Raw genomic sequence first — 23,557 nt, 5'->3', positions numbered from 1 at the left:
TAATGCATGAGGAATTAGCTCAATCTGAAAGAAATCATGTCTGGGAATTACTACCTAAACCCATTAACAAGACAATAATTGATACTAAATGGGTTTTTAGGAACAAGTTAAATGATCAAGGTGAAGTAGTTAGAAACAAAGCAAGGTTGGTAGCTAAAGGGTTCAACCAAGTAGAAGGATTAGACTATGATGAGACCTATACCCCTGTATCCAGACTTGGATCCATTAGGATGTTGCTGGCCTATGCAGCACATAAAGGATTCAAGCTTTATCAAATGAATATAAAATTCACTTTCTTAAACGGATATATCAAAGAAGAGGTATATGTAGGTCAACCCCCTGGATTTGAGGACTTAGAAAATATAAATCATGTCTTTAGGCTAAAAAAGGCCCTATATGGACTAAATCAAGCACCTAGGGCTTGGTATGAATGTCTATTCAATTATCTAATATCTAAAGGGTTCAACTAAGATCAAATAGATCCAACCCTATTTGTAAAAACCTAAGAAAATAATATTTTTATAGCTCAAATATATATAGACGATATAATTTTTGGCTCAACTAATTCAAAATTTTTAAAAGAATTTATCAAATTAATGGAAAATGAATTTGAAATGAGTCTAGTAGGTGAACTTAAATTTTTCCTAGTTCTACAAATTAAACAAACCAAAGATAGAATTTATAATTTTCAAACTAAATACGCTAAGAAATAAATTAGAAAATTTGGAATGGATAATTCAAAAATTATTAATTCACCAATGGCTACCAACATTAAAATTGATTCAGACTTAAAAGGAAAACGAATAGACTTGAAATACTATCGAAGTGCGATAGGAAGTTTACTGTACCTAACTGCAAGTTGATTGGATATTCTTTTTGCAGTAGGTATGTGTGCAAGATATCAATCTCGTACAAATAAGTCACACTTAACCTACGTTAAAAAAATACTTAGGTATATTAAGGGAACCCTAAATGTAGGATTATGGTACCCTAGTTCTTGCACCCTTGATCTAACAGGCTATTCTGACTCAGACTATGTCGAGTGCAAGCTAGATAGAAAAAGCACAAGTGATAGCTGTGAATTTCTAGGTCAGTGCCTAGTAAGTTGGTCAAGCAGAAAGTAACACTGTGTTGCTTTATCTACCACTGAAACTGAATATATAGCCTTAGGAGAATGTGAATCTCAGTTATTATGGATGATGCATACCCTAAAAGACTATCAACTAGAATATCATAAAACAAAATTTTCAATTGATAATATAAGTTCAATTAATCTAACCAAAAACCCAAGTCACCATTCAAGGACTAGACATATAGAAGTAAACCACCACTTTATAAGAGATCATGTAACTAAGGGTAATATTGTACTTAACTATGCTGAGTCAAAATCAAACCCAGCTGACATATTCACAAAGCCCTTACCTGAACTTGAGTTCAGTTCACTTAGAAGACAAATAGGGATGTGCTTAGTAGAATAGAACTTATTTTCTGCTTACTATATGTTCTCAACTTGTTTTATTTTGGTTTTAAATTCTGAGGAAAAATAACTTTCAAAATTTCCCACTTTTGTTAGTTTTCCAAAAATCTGGTTTAGCCTAGGATTTTACCCCTTAGAAATCATGTACCCCTAGTTTCAGCCAGAGCATCTCACAAGCACACTAGGATTAAATTGCTTGTGTTTGAAAACACTTAGAATGGGGTGAGATGAATAGGGTACTGCCTGGACTTCAGTATGCTTATGTCTGTGCATCGACATAAGTCTGGGCTATAAATACCTAACTTACAATAATCAAGTTAAGTTATCCAGACTTAGTCAAATATAACTGGATCACTAACTTAACTTGACTAACCAAGTGAAAATTATTACCCTCTAGGTAAACATCTAGTAGCTAATGGTTAGACATGTGGCCAAGAAAATTAAGTATTGAGCTTTATATATTTTACTCATGCTTGGACTATAGAACTTCTGAATGTGTTTTGTGAGGGTGGCCTTAGCTAAAATTATTTAAATCAAGATAAATTTAAATTAACTTTTTAACACTATAGAGTTCTTTTCTAGAATATTTTTTTTACATTTTATACTTTAAAGTTTAATCATCTAGTTTTACAAACTTTTTAGCTAAGTTACTTTTCAAATAAAAACATTCCCTTAGCTATATCTATTTCTAAAATTAAGTTTTGAGATTTTGAGTTCACTTGGCCATCCTCTAAAAAGCTAAGTGTTCTTGCAAAAAGCTTTTCAAATTTAACTAAGTATTTTTCAAAAGCTTTTTAAATTTGGCTAAGTACTTTTTCAAAGAGTTTTTCAAAATTGGCTAAGTACTTCAAATTTGACTAAGTATTTTTCAAAAGCTTCTCAAAATTTAATTTAAAATAAAAAGATTTTTTAATGATAAAACATTTTTATGCCACTTAGCTAAAAGTGTTATAAGGAAATTCAATCTAAATGTTTATCAAAGTATTTCTAATTCTCTATTTAAATAACCATTGATCTATTTCTTTATTTTTCTCTACTTTCTTGCTTATTTTGAAATATGGCAAAGGGGGAGAGTATAAGAAAATTCAAAAGTATAAGAAAATTCAAAGAGAAGCTTTTATTAAGGGGGAGTCTATTAAGGGGGGCTTTTATTAAGGGGAAGTCTATTAAGGGGGAGTTCTTTTTTGCTTGTCCTATTTTTATACTATCTTTAAAAATCCGTAATAACATTATTTTACTTAACTTTGAATTATCGTTGCCATAATTAAAAAGGGGGAGATTGTTGGTGCGAGAAGCATCCGACAATCGAACCCAAGTTTTGATAATGGCAAAGGGATTCAAAGTTAAGTTGTTTTGTTATCTAACATGTGTGAATGAGATTTTTCAGGAAAGTCCTAACTGTAGTTAGGCAGGTGGAAAACTCTAGGGGGTGGTAACCCTAGGTCCTAGGGGGTGGTAACCCTAGGTGGAGGAAAACCCTAAGGGGCGGCAACCCTAGGTCCTAGGGGGTGGTAACCCTAGGTGGAGGAAAACTCTATGGGGTGGCAACCTTAGGTCCTAGGGGGTGATAACCCTAGGTCTTGGAAATCCTAAGTGGGGGTAACCTTAGGTCCTAGGGGGAGGCAACCCTAGGTGGCGTAAAACCCTAGGAGGTGATAACCCTAAGTCCTAGGGGTGGTAACCCTAGGCAGAAAGTCCAGTAGGTCTGGAGGACCTGACTGGCATCAGGTATGCTCTCCTGAGTGGAGTAGCTGAGGACACATTCCACGGAAGAGGGAACAGTAGGCGTCGGTTCGACCTAGGGTTTTCGGTCGAAAATCCGAAGTCAAAACAGGACTGTCTGAAGACTGTCAAACTTATTTTTCTAATATATTATCTGTTATGTTCTAACTCTATTTTGTAGGAGACTAACATTTTGTGCAAGGGTAGAACTGACCGGGATCGGTCGATTGAATGTTTGGATCGATCGAACGAACCCCCAAGTAGCAGGACGAATTTCCAGCGAGTGGACCGGGCTCGACTAAGGGATCGATCGACCGAACCTAGTTATCGGTCGATCAAACTGGACATAGGAGTTGACCAGATCGAAGCGTAGCGAGCGGATCGGATGAGGAGGAGATCATCTGATCAGTTGACCGAACGTGGGGATCGTTCGACCGATCCACCTTGGGCCAAATCTGATCCCAAGCTTTAAGGATCTGGATCAGTCTTGCTGAGCCTATAAAAGGAGCCTCAGGAAGCAGCTTCGAACGAAATCTCGAACAGAACATCCTATGCACTTGTAGGCTGCTCCGAACGCTCAAATGATGCTCTGCTTCTCAAACAACTGACGACGAACTTCCCTCATCTTTTGTGTTGTCAGTATTGTAACTCTTTATTCAGCACTTGTACTTTTTAAATTGTAAAAGATTTACGTGATTATAGTTGTTTCCCAACTTAAATGCTCAACAAGTGTGGGCCTTGAAGTAGGAGTCGCCCTAGGCTTTGAACCAAGTAAATCTTGGTGTATTTTGCTATGTCTTATTTAATTTCCGCAGCTCTTACTCAAATTTCTGAATACGAAATGTGTGAAATCCACGAGCGCTATTTGCTCCCCCTCTAGCATTTCTTGATACAAAAATTGGTATCAGAGCGGGGTCATTTTGACTTGGTGCAACCACCAGTCAAGCAAATTTTTCGTGGTGTTTTTCAATTTTTTCGGAGTCAATCGGAATAGTTATTTTTACCGTCTTCCGATCTAGTTTTTCATAATCATATTTTTATCTCGAAGTCGATGCAACACCACTCAAGATCGTCTCGGTGCAACACCACTCGAGATCGTCTTTTATTCTTGTTTTAAACTACACTACTAATCCAAGATCTATTCCTGGGACAAGTTTTTTGTTTGCTTTGTGTGCAAGTACTATCGTAAATTTTCATGGCTCTGCAAGAAGGGTATAGCACTGCTCGCCCACCGCTCTTCACGGAAGATGACTTTGGTTACTGAAAGGGTCGGATTGAGGCGTATCACCAGACTCACTTTGAAGTCTGGATGATCATCAAAACCGACTTTGAACTACCAATTAACGGCACCGGCAAGCTAATACCTTGTGAGAACTGGGATGCAACCCTAATCAAGAAGATAGAAGCAAATGCCAAAGCAACCTGCACCCTCCAGTGTGGTCTGACTAAGGAGGAACTCAACAGAGTAGGATCTTTCTCAAGTGCAAAGGAGTTGTGGCAAAAGCTGATCGAACTACACGATGGTACATCAGACACAAAGATAAGCAAGTAAGACCTTATTTTAAATAAACTATATAACATTAAATTGCAGGAAAATGAAACGGCAAGCCAACTGCACACCCGCATACAAGACCTATTGAACAGACTCCACGCAATCGGCTAAAGGGTGGAGAATCACGACATATTGAGGTATGCCTTAGATGCCTTTCCGAGGAATACCTTATGGGCATCCATGCTTGATGCGTACAAGGTTTCTAAGGATCTCTCTTCAATCAAGTTAGATGAGTTATTTGCAAAATTTGAATTACATGAACAGATTAACTCACGTCTGGCCGAGAAGGGTATAGCTTTGGTTGCAGGTACAAGTAGAACTAGAGAAGCTAAAACAAAGCGCAGAACCGAACCGGAATCAGAAGAAGAACCAGATTCGGATGACGATGACGATGAGCTCATGGCCGAACTAATCAAACTGGTGATGAAACTCTACAGAAAGAAGAGGGGCTTCAACAAGAAGGATGTCAAAAAGGTAATCCAATCCAAGTAGGACCAACCAAATGTGAAGTTCGAGGTGACGTGCTACGGATGCAACCAAAAGGGGCACATCAAGGCCAACTGCCCAAATCAGAAAGATGCGAAGAAACCAAGAAGGAAGAAAGCCTTGAAAGCAACTTGGGATGAGTCTTCTTCGGAAGAGTCCGACAGTGAAGAACTTGAACAGACGAGTTTCCTCGCAATGACAGCCCGGGACCAAATCAACGAATCCGGAAGCAAGGACGAATCGGAAGCTGAGTCCAAGAGAAGCCACAGATCCATATCCATTTCCAAAGGGTCAAACTCCTCTGTAAGTAAATTTCGTCTGTATAATTTAATAAATTACCTAATGTGTAAAATAGCTAAGTCTAATGTTTAGATCAAGTTGCTTCTAAAGAAAGTAACATCCCTTAAAGAAGTGACTAATACCGAATCCTTGGCAGACTCTGTTCAGACTGGAACCTCAACTCAAGTCCAAAAACTTGAGGAAGAGAACTCCAGCCTGAAAATTCAAGTCAAGGATTTAAAGACTACATTAGAACGGTTTACACTGGGTTCCAAGAATCTTGATTTCATTCTTGGAAAATAGAAAGTCGTATACAATCAATCCGGACTAGGATTTAAAGCTAAAAAGAAATATCGGTCTTATTTATCGCTTGTTAGCAGACCGAATAGAAAGATAGTCCAAGCATGGGTACCTAAGTCCAACTTGGTCAATCAAGTTGGAATTGGTCAATATTGGGTCCCCAAGGAGCCAATAGAAAAACTATCTTAATAAATAGATAAAATTGCTTGATGCTTGTTTATTATTTTTTTTTTTTTTTGTAATAAGCATGTTTAGACTAGGATAGATAAAGGACCTAGGCATAATTTACACTTAGTTAAACTTAAGGGTTTCAAAAGGGAAATTAAATATATATTTTTTTGAAAGGCTCTGTCTAAAAGTGGTAGATGATCACATACCAAAGAAGGCCTAGTGCCTCGCCACAACCTGGGAGCCAATCTTCGAAATGTATATTTAATTAACCAATTAGAAAACCTAAGTTTAACTCAAATGTAAATTAATCCGTAGAAATATTCTAAATTAAGATAATCATCTCACAAATCTACTCAAGGTTCCCTGATTGATAACTTAAAATCGGGTGAGATGGAAGAAGGTTGAACTTAGTCAATTTTAACTAAATTGACTTAACTAAACTTAATTAATAATTTTAAATAAATAAACATAACTAACTTAATTAATAATTTTAACTAACTAGACTTTACTAACTTAATTAATAATTTTAACTAAATAGACTTTACTAACTTATTTAATAATTTTAACTAAATAGACTTAACTAAACTTAATTAATAATTTTAAATAAATAAACTTAATTAACTTAATTAATAATTTAACTTAATCAACCAAACTAACTTAATCACTTTTAATTTAAATTAACTTAATCAACCAAACCAACTTAATCACTTTTAAATAAATTAACTTAATCAGCTAAATAGAATAAATTAACTTAAACCAATTAACTTAATAAACCATCTCACAAACACCCATAGGAATACCATGATTGATCATCTAGACTGGGTGAGATGGAACATTAAGTTAATTTCAGTCAAACTATCTTCTAAATCCATCAAATTGACCCAAATCAAATACTTTATGTAGAAACATAAAGAATTGGATCAATGGATGCTAGATAGTGGATGCTCCAGGCACATGACTGGAGACAGACTGAAATTCACTAAACTGAAACTCAAGAACCTAGGGTCGGTTGCGTTCGGCAACAACGGAACCCTTAAGGTAATCAGAATAGGTAATATCCAATTAAATTCTAATTTCTATATTCAAAAAGTGTTATTAGTTGAACAATTTAGTTTCAATTTACTTAGTATTAGCCAGTAATGTGACTCAGGATACTCTGTCATTTTTTCAAAAACTGAATGCATAATTAAGAATATTAATAATCCTGAAATCATATTTAAGGGAATTAGGAAAAAGAACATTTATACAATAGGCCTACCTACCTCCTCACAAGAGTGTCTGTTGACACAACAAGAGGAAACTGAGTTGTGGCACTAGAGACTGAGTCACACTCATACTAGACTTATTTCAAAAATGAGTCAAAATGGTTTAGTTAGAGGTATGCCTAAATTAAAATTTATTAAAAATTCAACTTGTGATGTTTGTCAACAAGGTAAACAAACCAAGTCAAATCATAAGTTAACCAACCTAAACAGAACAAATTCAATACTTGAGCTCCTTCACCTAGACTTGTTTGATTCACACGGAGCCAAGTCACTAAGTAAAAACCGATATTACTTAGTAATAATCGATGACTACTCAAGATTTACTTGGGTAAAATTAATAAAAACTAAAGATGAAACCTTTGAAGTTTTAAAATCTTTTGCAAATTAATAGAAAATGAAAATGAAACTAAAATAAAAAGAATTAGAAGTGACCATGGGGGAGAATTTGAAACCATAAATTTATTGAATTTTATGAAATAATGGCTATAAACATGAATACTCATGCCCTAGGACCCCCCAACAAAATGGTCTAGTAGAACGGAAAAATAGAACCCTACAAGAAGCCACTAGGACCATGTTGAATGAATACAAACTATCTAACTAATTCTAGGCTGAGGCAATTAATACAGCCTGTTATATACAAAATAGAATTGTACTTAATAAATATCAAAATAAAGTACCTTATGAAATATAATATAATAAAATTCCTAACATAAACTATTTAAAAGTATTTAGTTGTAAAGTATTTATTTTAAACACCAAAGACTATTTAGAAAAATTTATATCAAAAACAACCACAGAAATATTCTTAGGGTACTCAATAACTAGTAGGGCATATAGGGTTTACAGACAAAATACCCTAAAAGTTGTAGAAACTACAAATGTAATCTTTGATGAAGACTCACCTAATGTAGTAAATGAAAATATCAATATAGAAAATATTAACTCAAGAAATTTAAAAGATGATGAAGAAATTTCACTTGAACCTAGTGAATTACAAGAACCAGTTACTGGCCCAACTATAAGACCAACAAGAACAAATACTAATCACCCATCTGACCAAATTTTGGGTGACCCAACTCTATGAGTCAGAACTAGGTCATCCTATAGGAACCTAAGCCAAATAGCCCTAATTTCCAAAATTGAACCCAAAATTTAGACGAAGCCCTACCCGACCCAAACTGGACATTAGTAATTGAAAAAAATCAGGTCTGGGAATTAGTACTTAAACCCATTAACAAGACAATAATTGATACTAAATGGGTTTTTAGGAACAAGTTAAATGATTAGAGTGAAGTAGTTAGAAACAAAGCAAGGTTGGTAGCTAAAGGGTTCATGTAAGATATCGGAAAATTAAATAATAAATATTATTGGACGAAAAATTTTATTAGATTTTTCAGGAATTTTTAGAAATTTTTCGGGATTTAAACAGAGTTCGTACGACCCATTTTGAGGGGATGGATTCGGGGTATAGTGAAGGCCTGTTTTGGAATACCCATTTAAGTAGGAGTTAATTGAGAAATTAACTTAGCGTTTAATTAAACTGACTTAAGTTTTAATTAACCTAGGTTTATAATTTCTTTCTCCTATTCTTTCTCCCGAACCCCTCTTTTCTACCCGATCCCCTTCCTTCCCAGATCCCTTCTTCCCCGACTCCTCTCCCTCGCGATCCGGTTCCATCGCTGATCGCCGGCTAGCAACGCCGATTGTCGGCCGTCGCGAGTTCACCGCCGATGGAGGGCTTCTCCTCCACCGTTCCTCACCTCTGTCACTCGATCTTCCCCTCCACGAATTTGCCGATCCTTTCTCCCTCATCGTCGTGCCCTAGATTTGCTGATGCGGAGTCTCGCGCGACCTCCATCTTCCTCGATCCATCTCCACTGCCGACGCCGCTTGATGTCGTGCTGCCGGTGGACATCGCCCGATCGCATCAGCGTGGTACGACCATTGATCCTGCTTTCTTCTCCACTGATCATCGGAGGTTATTGGGTTGTCTTCCTCTCTAGGCCGTCACCTGCGCAGGAGGATCTTCGACAGGGGAAAACTGAGCCCTAGCATCGAACTTTGCTTGCGATCAACCCACTGTCGGACAAGCCTTCTTTGTTGATCCTATCTTTTGCCGATCCCCTCCCGAGCCTTGCCTCCTCCACAGAGCAGACACACCTCTAGATTTTGTTGCATTATCGGAACAACAGATTCTAGCCGAGAAGGTATGGATGCATCCTTACCTTTTTTCCTCCTCTCTGTTTTATTCGACTGTCACCACCAAGGGTGATCAATCTAGGTAAGTTCATCTGGAATCTTGAAGATTCATTGATGATGTTCTAATTAGTTTCCTTTGTGATGTTCTTCCTAATGCTGGACTCATGGGAGGCATAGGAACAACTCCTTGATGGATTTCCTATGGGCAGATTACTGGCCTCTGCATCTGTGTGGCTGATTGGAGTCTCAGCTGAAGAATTAAGCATCTGTTGAGGTGAGTTTAGTGCTGTGAATTAGGGTTTCAGCAAATCTTTTGCTATATGATTGGATTTATGGATTGATCATTGGAAGAATTGATTATGGGTATCCTTTGTAGCTGCTGGCAATGAGTTGTAGGGTTGTTAACTACTTGTTTGCTGCCATCCCTCAAGGTAAGGGGTTACCACTAGTTTTTCTTATTAGTGTGCTACTCTATTAGGTTTTCTAATGGAATATAGAAATTGATCTAAGGTGTAATGGATTGATTTATGATGGGTAGATTATGTTCAGGATGATTGAGGGAATTATGATGGAGATTTAATTTTATGATAGGTTATTGTGGGTGGATATCATTATGTGGTGGATTGGTATTTAAGAGATGGATTTGTTATTGGAATTAAATAATGTGTTGATTTGGAGGATTAGTCAGAGATCAGTTTTGATTGGTGTGATCCTATTGGATTAGGGGTTTTATTTAGCTATTAAATTCATATGAATTTAGCTAAATAAAATATATATATATTGATTGATGCAGGACTTGGATTCGGGACGAGCGTCTCGACGCGGGATTACTTGACACGATCTATCTTTTTAAAGGCGGGTATTTCTTCCTTGGCCTCTATATAGATTTTCTTGTACTTAGTGCATGGTTATTATTGGATGAATTAGGCTGCTTTATCTTATATCATGATCGGTTGCTGTTCATTTCCTGCATGATACTTATGCTTGACCTTTGTGATGATCTATTTAATTCATATACAGCCTCCACTCTTGATATCTACTTTATTGTGATTACACGTATAGAGTATGTCTTGTACGGATTGTCGGGTTGTTGGTATTACCATGTTGATTGGGTATATGATGTGGACTGTACATAGGTGGGTATGTGCTATAGGAGTTATCTTGTCGATCGTGCATTTGCATGTGGTATGTACACACGTATTTGTCATGTACTTTTGGAGGAGTTGTGTTGATTGTATGTTCGGAGTATATACACATGTCTGTTGTGTTTTTATTGGAGGATATATGTTGTTGTACTTATATTTTTGTGTACATGTGTCTGGTGGGATTATTGGAGTTTTGGTTGATTATACATATGTAGTGGGTACATATGTTTGGTGGGATACGTGGAGGTATCATGACGATTATACTCATGTTGGAGGTATTTATGAGGTTTGGGGTTATTGCATGGATGATGATTTTATATATATATATATATATATCATGTTCATCATTCATTGCATCTGATGACCATTGTCTCCCTTGTGGTGAGAGAGTCATCAGTTGGTTTGGTTTAGCGCCGCACACTCGGCCACTCATGGGTAGTGGTAGCTAGAGCAGTTGTCGCTCGTCCTGTCGTGCCACCCGGTCACGAGGTTTAGTGAGATCCGGCGTTGTGAGCAGTCAGGGACCCTGATGCTATGTAGCTAGATAGCTACTAGTGGAATGTCCGCCTCGACCACTATATAGTGGGCTGGAGGGTAGTACAGTTGTCACGGACCCAAGCCTCTCGGCCATACTAGGGTCGTGGTGTCTAGAGAGGTGGCGGGGGTGACCATGGAGCATGCATGCACTTTTGCATTTGATGCGCGGTGCATCTTTGGAGATATATTTGCATACATGCCTAGTAGTTACTAGTTGCATGTGTTTGTAGTATGTTGCATTTGTTTGCGATATGATTGTTGCATGTGGTTTTCATGCTGCATACATGTCATTTATTTTACATGTATTTGCAGTCGTATTTATATTGCACAGGTGTCACGAGTAGGTCTGTTGCAGATCTGGTGAGTTTACCGACCATTGTACCATGTGTCGATTCCAGATTGGGTATGTATTTGTCATTATGTTAGTTGTGGTTTGTACAGTTTATATGTCAGGTTATTATGTCAGTTATGTTTAGGTGCATTGATTATGATAGTATGATCATGTTCTTTATTCCCTATTGAGACTGTATACTTGTGATCTCCACGTTGTTTATGGACCATGCACTATCTTCTCTATTACCCGCTAAGTTACCTATACTCACCACCGCATTTGTACATTTATGTTTTCAGGTAGCAGGTAGATGGTTGGTGTGTCGCTTGGAGTATCCTGTCTGTCGGGTCCTACGTCACATCCGAAGACTGTGTTCGTTTTCTATTGTATATTCTTTTCTTATTCGTGGCATTGTATTTGTGTTTAGCCATGTGGCTATCTTATTCTTTTGGTGTTGTATTTGTGTTTAAGCCGTGCCGGCATGCATTGTATCTATTTATCTTGTGTGGGCTTTCCGTTTTCATTTTTCCGCTGTGTTGGTTTTTAGTACAGCCGTGTGGGTTGTTTTATATATAACTGCGTGGTTGTGATTGTTTCATTCCAGTCGTGTGGGCTGTTATTATAACTGCGTGGTTGTGTATATAAACATTCCAACCGCATGTGGCTGATGTATTTTGCTTATAGTGATGCTTCATATTGTCACTGGTACAGGGGAGACTCTGCCGGATTTTTGTCTGGCAGGGACTCCTTTGGGACGTGACAATTTAGTGGTATCAGAGCAGGTATACGATACTCGCTATGCGTTTTGGATTTTTTGAGATTTATCTGATACCAATTTAGTGGTATCAGAGCAGGTTTACGATGCCTGTTATTCGTGTTTTTGGGTTTTGTGTTTCGATTTTCTTGATGTGACTTTCGGGCTTTGGGACCAGGCAGCAGCAGGACATCTCCAGGCTTTAGGAGGTATGTTTGCATATTATTATCTTGCATTTTGTTAGTACATATGCATAGTTGTGATGTGTGTTAGTGCTCTCTTGTTAGTACTTGCCTAGTTGATTGTATCATGCATTTCATGTGTTGGGTCAATCACTGATCACGATTGACCCTACTAGAGATCAAGGATTTACAGTCTCAAGGGATTCTTCATATCATACTACCAGTTGTGTTAGTTGTTGCTACTACGAGTTGGTTGAGAGTTAGAGCCACATACCAGTCTCTATTATCATTAGTTGGGTAGTCGATGATATCTGCATACTCATGTTGACTCAGTTAGTAGAGTATTGGTTTACTTTTGTTGGCTCGGTCAGTTATGATTGATTTACCTGGTTGATTGTATAGTAGGGGTTTGACTTATCTTAGTTGTTTTCGTACTCCTGTTATTTTGATTAGTAGAGTATTAATTTACTCCTGTTGGCTAGGTTTATAGATTACCCTTATTGACTAGGGTAGTGGTGAATCGATTTTGCCTTAGTTGCTTTTGACGAGGATTGATTTACCCTTATTAGGTCAGTTAGTTGATGACTGATTTATTTAGCAGTTCGATCATTAGGGTATCGTCATACTCTATTTTTAGAGATTCTGATCTTTGATTAGATATTTGGGAGATACATTTGAGTACATGACTTGTACCATCGTAGAAAGGACTGAATTAGTAGTATACCATTATCGGCTTAGTTAGTCTATAGAGGATTGATGTATCCTATTCCATGGGGACTTTGACCATGGACTGTCTGTACCTAGTTGGATGACTTGGGGGGTATATTCGGGTAGGATACCTCTACTGTCGTTGAAAAGTGTAAAGCTATCTGCTTAACACTTATGAGATACAACCGTTACTAGGGTATAACTTGGAGAGTACATTTAGATATATGATTTGTACTGACGTGAGGGAGTTGAAATTAGCTGCTTAACCTTTACGTGACTCGGTACCACATGAAGGAAGAAGCAGAGAATGTTTTTGGAGATCAGGTCATTACTTAGTGATTTCCTTGAGGTGTTTTGGAGTGAGAGTAGTTCTTTACCTCTTTCAGTAGCATGGTGGTTTATAAGGCAATGATCAGTCGACTAGCCTAACGTTGTTCCATGGGAGATCCTGACTCATGGAACTATTGGATATGATTAGATATCCATGATGTACTTAGTGATATATACCCCGCAATGGTGCGGAGGAAGTGGTGTTAGTTGAGTAATACCTAGGAGTTCCGATCGTAACTAGGTATGATTTCAGAGGATGATCTTCGAGGGGTAGAGCGTCGATTGACGGATATTTTGATCAATTATTTAGTTGTAGTGTTCCTTTATCTTTGTGTTCATTGCTCGATACTGGAGGTTGCTGAACCTCAGGGTGGAGAAATCACAGTATGATGGGGTACAAGACAATGGTTAGACGACTCAGCTAACATTGTCTCTATCAGGTGGCTCAAGACCTTGACCACGTGATCATTTTACCAGATCTTGTAGTCTATATCTCATATTAGAGGGTTTGACCTTTTATCGGTATTTGTCGAGGGACATTTATAGATAAGGGTTGTGGAGATATCTTCTGGATTGATAGACTCTTAGTCAGTAGGTGTTGTGGGTTGGATGCTTTCGTTTTTCTCTATCATTGTTTAGGAGACTATCTGGTATGATTGATTGATGTTGAGGATGATTTTGATTGATGGTTATTGGGAGATCAGGTGTGGTGATTTGTTGTTTTTTTTTATGATCTATTATTTGGTGTTTGATATTGATAGTGACATGGAGTGTGGTGTGTCTGTGATATTTAGGGATTTGGTGATTTGTAGTTGGTGATTAGTTTACAGATTTGTTGAGGATCTTAAGGTTGAGAATGTCTATTGTATGGATATCAAGAACCCTTGGTTTTATCATTTAGGTGTATAGTGACCTAGATGTTTTTATGGACTCGAGATACTTGGTATCATTAGGGTGTTTGGATCAGTTTACATTGTCTCCATTGACGAAGTTGTGATCTATTTTCGATCCGAGGTGGATCACATACACTAACTTCGTATTGTTCTAGAGATGTTTCGACGGGAACATCTATATGTGAAGTTAATAGTGCGTATTGTGATTGTCTTTTACGAGTTTTGGGACACATGTTTAGTAGAGGATATTAGTGGATTCACAGGGTTTAGGCGGTTACCAGTTGGGTGTGACCGTAGTCTATATCGGAGATTCGTTGTTCCTTTCGTGGTATGGATGGATATTATCGGAGATTAGTTGAGGGTTTCTCCAGCATTATACAGTTGACCGGACTGTCTAGGAAGGGTATGGAATTTTCCTTCATAGATGTTTGTGAGATCAATTTAGATAACTGCACATATCTTAGTAGTACTTTCTAGTGTAGACGGATTTGCACTCTACACAGAGGTATCATATCTGGGGTTTAGTGCAGTTTCGATATAGCATGAGCAGAGTAGTCTCGTGCCAGTAGTTAGAATTCTCGTGCAATGAGAATGAGATTCATTGCTTTCCGTGGGAGATTATGTGTGTTCCCGAGCCGCTTCTTATCCAGGAGGAGTTACTGCAGGAAACACATTGATCTAGATTTGTGATATATTCGAGTGACACCCGATATATAGAGACTTGGAGTATTCTTATTGATGGGATGATATGAAGAAAGACATCGCGGATTTGTAGTTTGATGTCTAATATGTCAGCAAGTGGAGGCTGAACATCAGAGATTAGTAGGATTATCTTCGTTGATTTGGATACTGGAGTTGAGTGGGAGTATGTTATGATGGATTTTGTTGTGGGATTACCCAAGACTCGAAGGGGGATATGAAGGTTTGGGTAATCATGGTTGGGTGATGACTTGCTTCCTAGCTATTGATTTGTATGGATGTATCCGTTGGATCGAGTAGCAGGATTATACGGTAGAGAGATTACCGGACCTTATGGTATATCTCTGAGTATTGTATTGGATGGAGATCACTGAGTTCACATCATGGTTTGACTGTGGTTATAGCAGACTTTGGATTAGGAGATTTACTTTAGTATAGATTTTCACCCTCAGACTGATGGATAGTTTGAGTGCCCTATACTGATGTTGGATGATCTGTTGGTAGTGGATTTTGGTTTTCAGAGGTGTTGATTTTTCTGTAGTTGGGTAGATTACAGAGTGGGTGTAGTGGAAGTAGGGTGAGCTCATAATCCACAGAGTCATCCCTTGCGGTTAGAGATTTGATCATGATATATGGTTATGATAGATGGTTATGATATATGGTTGAAGAGGTATATGAGTATGTTGATCGGTGGCTACCTTAGATGAGGATCCCTGAGTTGATTAGTAAATTTGGGGACTAAATTTTTATTAGTGGGGGAGAATGTAAGATATCGGAAAATTAAATAATAAATATTATTGGACGAAAAATTTTATTAGATTTTTCAGGAATTTTTAGAAATTTTTCGGGATTTAAACTGAGCTCGTACGACCCATTTTGAGGGGATGGATTCGGGGTATAGTGAAGGCCTGTTTTGGAATACCCATTTAAGTAGGAGTTAATTGAGAAATTAACTTAGCGTTTAATTAAACTGACTTAAGTTTTAATTAACCTAGGTTTATAATTTCTTTCTCCTGTTCTTTCTCCCGAACCCCTCTTTTCTACCCGATCCCCTTCCTTCCTCGATCCCTTCTTCCCCGACTCCTCTCCCTCGCGATCCGGTTCCATCGCTGATCGCCGGCTAGCAACGCCGATCGTCGGCCGTCGCGAGTTCACCGCCGATGGAGGGCTTCTCCTCCACCGTTCCTCACCTCTGCCACTCGATCTTCCCCTCCATGAATTTGCCGATCCTTTCTCCCTCATCGACGTGCCCTAGATTTGCTGATGCGGAGTCTCGCGTGACCTCCATCTTCCTCGATCCATCTCCACTGCCGACGCCGCTTGATGCCGTGCTGCCGGTGGACATCGCCCGATCGCATCAGCGTGGTACGACCATTGATCCTACTTTCTTCTCCGCTGATCATCGGAGGTTATTGGGTTGTCTTCCTCTCTAGGCCGTCGCCTGCGCAGGAGGATCTTCGACAGGGGAAAACTGAGCCCTAGCATCGAACTTTGCTCGCGATCAACCCACTGTCGGACAAGCCTTCTTCGTCGATCCTATCTTTTGCCGATCCCCTCCCGAGCCTTGCCTCCTCCACAGAGCAGACACACCTCTAGATTTTGTTGCATTGTCGGAACAACAGATTCTAGCCGAGAAGGTATGGATGCATCCTTACCTTTTTTCCTCCTCTCTGTTTTATTCGACTGTCACCACCAAGGGTGATCAATCTAGGTAATTTCATCTGGAATCTTGAAGATTCATTGATGATGTTCTAATTAGTTTCCTTTGTGATGTTCTTCCTAATGCTGGACTCATGGGAGGCATAGGAACAACTCCTTGATGGATTTCCTCTGGGCAGATTACTGGCCTCTGCATCCGTGTGGCTGATTGGAGTCTCAGCTGAAGAATTAAGCATCTGTTGAGGTGAGTTTAGTGCTGTGAATTAGGGTTTCAGCAAATCTTTTGCTATATGATTGGATTTATGGATTGATCATTGGAAGAATTGATTATGGGTATCCTTTGTAGCTTCTGGCAGTGAGTTGTAGGGTTGTTAACTACTTGTTTGCTGCCATCCCTCAAGGTAAGGGGTTACCACTAGTTTTTCTTATTAGTGTGCTACTCTATTAGGTTTTCTAATGGAATATAGAAATTGATCTAAGGTGTAATGGATTGATTTATGATGGGTAGATTATGTTCAGGATGATTGAGGGAATTATGATGGAGATTTAATTTTATGATAGGTTATTGTGGGTGGATATCATTATGTGGTGGATTGGTATTTAAGAGATGGATTTGTTATTGGAATTAAATAATGTGTTGATTTGGAGCATTAGTCAGAGATCAGTTTTGATTGGTGTGATCCTATTGGATTAGGGGTTTTATTTAGCTATTAAATTCATATGAATTTAGCTAAATAAAATATATATATATTGATTGATGCAGGACTTGGATTCGGGACGAGCGTCTCGACGCGGGATTACTTGACGCGATCTATCTTTTTAAAGGCGGGTATTTCTTCCTTGGCCTCTATGTAGATTTTCTTGTACTTAGTGCATGGTTATTATTGGATGAATTAGGCTGCTTTATCTTATATCATGATCGGTTGCTGTTCATTTCCTGCATGATACTTATGCTTGACCTTTGTGATGATCTATTTAATTCATATACAGTCTCCACTCTTGATATCTACTCTATTGTGATTACACGTATAGAGTATGTCTTGTAGGGATTGTCGGGTTGTTGGTATTACCATGCTGATTGGGTATATGATGTGGACTATACATAGGTGGGTATGTGCTATAGGAGTTATCTTGTCGACCGTGCATTTGCATGTGGTATGTACACACGTATTTGTCATGTACTTTTGGAGGAGTTGTGTTGATTGTATGTTCGGAGTATATACACATGTCTGTTGTGTTTTTATTGGAGGATACATGTTGATTGTACTCATATTTTTGTGTACATGTGTCTGGTGGGATTATTGGAGTTTTGGTTGATTATACATGTGTAGTGGGTACATATGTTTGGTGGGATACGTGGAGGTATCATGACGATTATACTCATGTTGGAGGTATTTATGAGGTTTGGGGTTATTGCATGGATGATGATTATATATATATATATCATGTTCATCATTCATTGCATCTGATGACCATTGTCTCCCTTGTGGTGAGAGAGTCATCAGTTGGTTTGGTTTAGCGCCGCACACTCGGCCACTCATGGGTAGTTGTAGCTAGAGCAGTTGCCGCTCGTCCTGTCGTGCCACCCGGTCACGAGGTTTAGTGAGATCCGGTGTTGTGAGCAGTCAGGGACCCTGATGCTATGTAGCTAGATAGCTACTAGTGGACTGTCCGCCTCGACCACTATATAGTGGGCTGGAGGGTAGTACAGTTGTCACAGACCCAAGCCTCTCGGCCATACTAGGGTCGTGGTGTCTAGAGAGGTGGCGGGGGTGACCATGGAGCATGCATGCACTTTTGCATTTGATGCGCGGTGCATCTTTGGAGATATATTTGTATACATGCCTAGTAGTTACTAGTTGTATGTGTTTGTGGTATGTTGCATTTGTTTGCGATATGATTGTTGCATGTGGTTGTCATGCTGCATACATGTCATTTATTTTACATGTATTTGTAGTCGTATTTATATTGCACAGGTGTCACGAGTAGGTCTGTTGCAGATCTGGTGAGTTTACTGACCATTGTACCATGTGTCGATTCCAGATTGGGTATGTATTTGTCATTATGTTAGTTGTGGTTTGTACAGTTTATATGTCAGGTTATTATGTCAGTTATGTTTAGGTGCATTGATTATGATAGTATGATCATGTTCTTTATTCCCTATTGAGACTGTATACTTGTGATCTCCACGTTATTTATGGACCATGTACTATCTTGTCTATTACCCGCTGAGTTACCTATACTCACCACCGCATTTGTACATTTATGTTTTCAGGTAGCAGGTAGATGGTTGGTGTGTCGCTTGGAGTATCCTGTCTGCCGAGTCCTACGTCACATCCGAAGATTGTGTTCGTTTTCTATTGTATATTCTTTTCTTATTCGTGGCATTGTATTTGTGTTTAGCCATGTGGCTATCTTATTCTTTTGGTGTTGTATTTGTGTTTAAGCCGTGCCGGCATGCATTGTATCTATTTGTCTTGTGTGGGCTTTCCGTTTTCGTTTTTCCGCTGTGTTGGTTTTTAGTACAGCCGTGTGGGCTGTTTTATATATAACTGCGTGGTTGTGATTGTTTCATTCCAGCCGTGTAGGCTGTTATTATAACTGCGTGGTTGTGTATATAAATATTCCAGCCGCATGTGGCTGATGTATTTTGCTTGTAGTGATGCTTCATATTGTCACTGGTACAGGGGAGACTTTGCCGGATTTTTGTCTGGCAGGGACTCCTTTGGGGCGTGACAATTCAACCAAGTAGAAGGGTTAGACTATGATGAGACCTATGCCCCTGTAGCCAGAGTTGAAATCCATTAGGATGTTGCTGCCCTATGCAACACATAAAGGATTCAAGCTTTATCAAATGGATATAAAATCTGCTTTCTTAAATAGATATATCAAAGAAGAGGTATATGTAGGTCAACCCCCTGGATTTGAGGACTTAGAAAATCTAAATCATGTCTTTAGGCTAAAAAAAGGCCCTATATGGACTAAAACAAGCACATAGAGCTTGGTATGAACGTTTATTCAATTATCTAATATCTAAAGGGTTCAACCAAGGTCAAATAGATCCAACCCTATTTATAAAAACCCTAGAAAATAATATTTTTATAGCTCAAGTATATGTAGATGATATAATTTTTGGCTCAACTAATTCTAAATTTTTAAAAAAATTTATCAAATTAATGGAAAATGAATTTGAAATGAGTCTAGTAGATGAACTTAACTTTTTCCTAGGTCTACAAATTAAACAAACCAAAGATGGAATTTATATTTTTCAAACTAAATACGCTAAGAAATTAATTAGAAAATTTGGAATGAATAATTCAAAAATTATTAATACACCAATGGCTACCAACATTAAAATTAATTCATACTTAGAAGGAAAACTGGTAGACTTGAAATACTATTAAAGTGCGATAGAAAGTCTACTATACCTAACTACAAGTCGATCGGATATTCTTTTTACAGTAGGTATGTGTGCAAGATATCAATCTTGTATAAAACAGTCACACTTAACCTACGTTAAAAAAATACTTAGGTATATTAAGGGAACCCTAAATGTAGGATTATGGTACCCTAGTTCTTGTACCCTTGATCTAATAGGTTATTCTAACTCAGACTATGCTAGGTGCAAGCTAGATAGAAAAAGCATAAGTGGTAGCTGTCAATTTCTAGGTCAGTACCTAGTAAGTTAGTCAAGCAGAAAGCAACAATGTGTTGCTTTATCTACCACTGAAGCTGAATATATAGCCCTAGGAGAATGTGAATCTCAGTTATTATGGATGATGCATACCCTAAAAGACTATCAACTAGAATATCATAAAACAAAAATTCCAATTGATAATATAAGTTCAATTAATCTAACCAAAAACTCAATTCACCACTCAAGGACTAAACATATAGAAGTAAAGCACCACTTTATAAGGGATCACGTAGCTAAGGGTGATATTGTACTTATCTATGTTGAGTCAAAATCAAACCTAGCTGACATATTCACAAAGCCCTTACTTGAACTTGAGTTCAGTTCACTTAGAAGACAAATAGGGATGTGCTTAGTAGAATAGAACTTCTTTTCTGCTTACTATATGTTCTCAACTTGTTTTATTTTGGTTTTAAATTCCTAGGAAAAATAGCTTTCAAAATTTCCCTCTTTTGTTAGTTTTACAAAAATCTGATTTAGCCTAGGATTTTACCCCCTAGAAATCATGTACCCCTAGTTTTAGCCAGAGCATCTCACAAGCACACTAGGATTGTTTGAAAACACTTAGAATGGTATGAGGTCCATAGGGTACTGCCTGAACTTCAGTATGCTTATGTCTGTGCATCGACATAAGTTTGGGATATAAATACCTAATTTACAATAATCAAGTTAAGTTATCAGACTTAGTCAAATATAACTGGATCACTAACTTAACTTGACTAACCAAGTGAAAATTATTATCCTCTAGGTAAACAGCTAGTAGCTAATGGTTAGACATGTGGCCATGAAAATTGAGTATTGAACTTTATTTTTTTTACTCATGCTTGGACTATAGGACTTTTGAATGTGTTTTGTGAGGGCGGCCTTAGCTAAAATTATTTAAATCAAGCTAAATTTAAATTAACTTTTAACCCTAAAAGAGTTTTTATCTAGAAGAATTTTTTTTACATTTTATACTTTAAAGTTTAATCATCTAGTTTTACAAACTTTTTAGCTAAGTTACTTTTCAAATCAAAACTTTCCTTTAGCTATATCTATTTCTAAAATTAAGTTTTGAGATTTTGAGTTCACTTGGCCATCCTCTAAAAAGCTAAGTGTTCTTGCAAAAAGCTTTTCAAATTTAACTAAGCATTTTTCAAAAGCTTTTTAAATTTGGCTAAATACTTTTTCAAAGAGTTTTTCAAAATTGGCTAAGTACTTCAAATTTGACTAAGTATTTTTCAAAAGCTTCTCAAAATTTACTTTAAAATAAAAAGATTTTTTTAATGATAAAACATTTTTATGTCACTTAGCTAAAAGTGTTACAACGAAATTCAATCTAAGTGTTTATCAAAGTATTTCTAATTCTCTATTTAATCAGCCATTGATCTATTTCTTTATTTTTCTCTACTTTATTGCTTATTTTGAAATATGGCAAAGGGGGAGAGTATAATAAAATTTAAAAGTATAAGAAAATTCAAAGAGAAGCTTTTATTAAGGGGGAGTCTATTAAGGGGGGCTTTTATTAAGGGGTAGTTCTTTTTTGATTGTCCTATTTTTATACTATCATTAAAAATCCTTAAAAACATTGTTTTACTTAACTTTGAATTATGGTTGCCATAATCAAAAAGGGGGAGATTGTTGGTGCGGGAAGCATCCGACGATCGAACCCAAGTTTTGATAATGGCAAAGGGATTCAAGGTTATGTTGTTTTGTTATCTAACACGTGTGAATGAGGTTTTTCAGGAAAGTCCTAACTACAATTAGGTAGGTGGAAAACCCTAGGGGTGGTAACCCTAGGTCCTAGGGGGTGGTAACCCTAGGTGGAGGAAAACCCTAAGGGGCGGCAACCCTAGGTCCTAGGGGATGGTAACCCTTGGTGGAGAAAAACCCTAAGGGGCGGCAATCTTAGATCCTAGGGGGTGGTAACCCTAAGTGGTGAAAATCCTAAGGGGGGGGGGGGGTGGGATAACCTTAGGTCCTAGGGGGAGGTATCCCTAGGTGTCGAAAACCCCTAGGGGGTGATAACCCTAGGTCCTAGGGGGTGGTAACCCTTGGTCCTAGGGGGTGGTAACCCTAGGCAGAAAGTCTAGTATGTCTGGAGGACCTGACTGCATAAGGTATGTTCTCCTGAGTGGAGTAGGTGAGGACGCGTTCCCTTAAGAGGGAACAGTAGCCGTCGGTTCGACCTATGATTTTCAGTCGGAAATCCAAAGTCAGAATCGAGCAATCCGAAGACTGTCAAACTTATTTTTATAATATATTATCTATTATGTTCTAACTCTGTTTTGCTGGAAACTAACATTTTGTGCAGGGGTAGAACTGACTGGAATCGATCGACCGAATGTTTGGATCGGTCAACTGAACCCCCAAGCAACAGGACGGATTTCCAGCGAGTGGACCGGGCTCGACTAGGGGATCGGTCGACCGAACCTGGCTATCGGTCGATTGACCCGGAGATAGGAGTTGACCAGATCGAAGCGTAGCGAACGGATCGGGCAGATCGGATGAGGAGGAGATCATTTGATCGGTCGATCGAACATGGGGATCGATCGACCGATCCGCCTCAGGTCAAACCTGATCCCGAGCTTTAAGGATCTGGATCAGTCCCGCGGAGCCTATAAAAGGAGCCTCGGGAAGCAGCTTCAAACGAAATCTTGAACAGAACATCCTGTGCCCTTGTACGCTGCTCCAAACGCTCAAACGACGCTCCGCTTCTCCGACAACTGACGACGAACTTCCCTCATCTTTTGTGTTGTCAGTATTGTAACTCTTCATTCAGCACTTGTATTTTTTAAATTGTAAAAGATTTACGTGATTATAGTTGTTGCCCAAAGTAAACGCTCAACGAGCATGTGCCTTAGAGTAGGAGTCGCCCTAGGCTTGGAACCAAGTAAATCTTGGTGTCTTTTGCTATGTCTTGTTTAATTTCCACTGCTCTTACTCAAATTTCCGAATACGAAACGTGTGAAAGCCACGAGCACTATTCACCCCCCCCCCCCTCTAGCGCTTCTCGATCCAACAATTTCTAGTTGGCTTCGCTTTCCCATTTCAATCTTCTTCTCTAAAGTGAACCAGTATTTCCGCATCCCTCTTCAACAATTAGTCCCAAACTCCATTCACTGTCCATGCGGAGTCACAATTTTATTTCAAGTCCCTTTGACTCTCCAAGTATTCCATTACTTCTACTAT

Source organism: Zingiber officinale, chromosome 11A (assembly GCF_018446385.1).
Source record: "Zingiber officinale cultivar Zhangliang chromosome 11A, Zo_v1.1, whole genome shotgun sequence".
Lineage (NCBI taxonomy): Eukaryota > Viridiplantae > Streptophyta > Magnoliopsida > Zingiberales > Zingiberaceae > Zingiber > Zingiber officinale.
This window is presented reverse-complemented; position numbering follows the sequence as displayed.